Source organism: Thamnophis sirtalis, unplaced genomic scaffold (genome assembly GCF_051295495.1).
Source record: "Thamnophis sirtalis isolate CommonGarterSnake01/CBP01778 unplaced genomic scaffold, rThaSir2_p1.2 scaffold_8, whole genome shotgun sequence".
Classification (NCBI taxonomy): domain Eukaryota; kingdom Metazoa; phylum Chordata; class Lepidosauria; order Squamata; family Natricidae; genus Thamnophis; species Thamnophis sirtalis.
The window spans coordinates 41,267,390-41,269,325 of record NW_028261388.1 but is presented as its reverse complement, the minus strand read 5'-3'; the positions used below and the strand labels follow the sequence as shown (position 1 = coordinate 41,269,325).

The 1,936-nt window shown below is 51.5% G+C and overlaps 1 pseudogene; it reads left to right on the top strand.

Moving 5' to 3' along the window:
- The first annotated feature begins 1,035 nt into the window (after positions 1 to 1,035).
- On the top strand, positions 1,036 to 1,703 carry LOC148044378 (2-aminoethanethiol dioxygenase-like; annotated as a pseudogene).
- The last annotated feature ends 233 nt before the right edge of the window (positions 1,704 to 1,936 follow it).

Genomic DNA, 1,936 nt, shown 5'->3' with positions numbered 1-1,936 from the left:
CCTTTCAATAAACTTATTTAGAAATTGTGAAACCTGTAATCTATTTTAATTTTATTCGTGCTGAGTATTGGCTGGTATAATGATCACATTATACCAGCCAATACACATTTTGAAGTGAATTTGTGTATGTTTGGAATGTAGGCAGAAAGAACAAGCTGTCTATGTGTTCCCTTACACACATTACAATATTCAGCAATATTTATATTGCTAAACCGAGGAAAGGAAGTATTTATTTTGCTATGAAGTTATATGCATCTTTTCCTAGAAGCAATAACAAATGTTGGAAACAACAATTGTGCTGTGCTAATGTGTCTTCTTTGGGAGCTGTGCTTGAATGACATTATTTCTGAGCCCATTGGTAGCCATTTGAATGCACATGATGAAAATTCTGATGAGATTGACCCTTTGTCTATCCACTGGTTGAATGGTGTCAGATTTACCAGTCTTATCTGGCTTTCCCTGTTGAGCCTTTAAAATACATTTTATTTTATATACCATTCATGAAATATTCTTTCCCACACTCACATAGCATTATGAGTGTTGTCATATAACTCCTTGTGTAGGTGTGGCGGTCACCCATGGCCCAGTGCATAACAGAGCATGCGCAGCCACACTGAACCACACAGGAAAAAACAAACTCCTAAAAGACATAACATCCTGATAGTTCACTCTAGATGTGCCTTACCCAACGACGCCCAGGATTTGACCATATTATATACAGAACTTCCCTGAGCAGTAGATTAGCAATTGTAGTTTGACAGGCTGTCTTAAATCACATGCTGATTGCTCCTCCTGCCTTTGTCCCATCTCAATAAAAGGGGCTCCCAGACCCCAATCTGGGTCGCCTCATCCCGAGAAAGCTCGTGTCCATGTCTTTTCTCAACATTGACCTCATGGGCGAACCATGGGTACATCACATTTGGTGACCCCGACATGATTACCTGTGTCGCCCGCCCTTCACTCACTCCTGACTGGGCAAAGTCTCGCATCCAGGGCTGGCCGTCAGCAAACAGAGCACCCTCCCGAATCGTGAGTATGGGCTCGGGCTTCTCGAAGGCTCAGACTGCGCACCTGCAGGAGCTTCAGGATATTGTCAAATTCTCCATTGCAATCTCTCAAGCGGCAGATTGCCCGCTTCCCATACCCCCGGAAAAGCTGCCCGTCAGCTACACGAACAGCTGCGAGATGGCACGCTTCAGCATGGGCGTCTTCGTGCTCCGCGCCGGTGCCTGCATCCCTCTGCACGACCACCCAGGCATACAGGGGCTGCTGAAGGTCCTCTAGGGCACCCTCCACACATTGCCTGCTTCGACGAGCAGCCCAAGGAGCCCCAGGATGCCCCCGATGCCGCTGATGCCTCTGAGGCCGCCTCCTGCCCCGGCCGCCCTCGCCACTTGCATGCCTTGCTCTGCTTGCACTGCCTCTACACGGCCTCCGCGCCGCCCTGCCTGCTCTCCCCGCAGCAGGACAACCTGCACCAGATCGCGGCCGAGGGTGCTGGGCCCGCCGCCTTCCTCGACACCCTGGCGCTGCCCTATGACCCGGCCCCCAGACATGACAGCCACTACTGCCGGCTGGCCGACGGGCAGAGCCTCCCGCCCGCAACCGGCCCTCCGTGTGCTCTCTGACTGCTGGAGACCCCGCAGGCGCCTGACTTCTGGTTTGGCGGGGATCCTTACCCGGGCCCCCGAGTCTATCCCTGAGCCAGGACGGAAGACGGATGGCCTCCTTGGCTTACCTCGATGGCGGGGCTGTCAAGGGGGACGATGCCCACCTGGACCTTCTGCTGGGTTTCAATGCCGGGTCTTGCCTGGACTTTCAAGGCCCCCTCCTCCTTTGGGGGTGTAAAACACCATTTCTGAGATCATGGATTGACTCCCCCCTTTTTTATTCTTTTTTAAACTCCCGGTCGAATTATTTTGCAGCAACAAAAAGC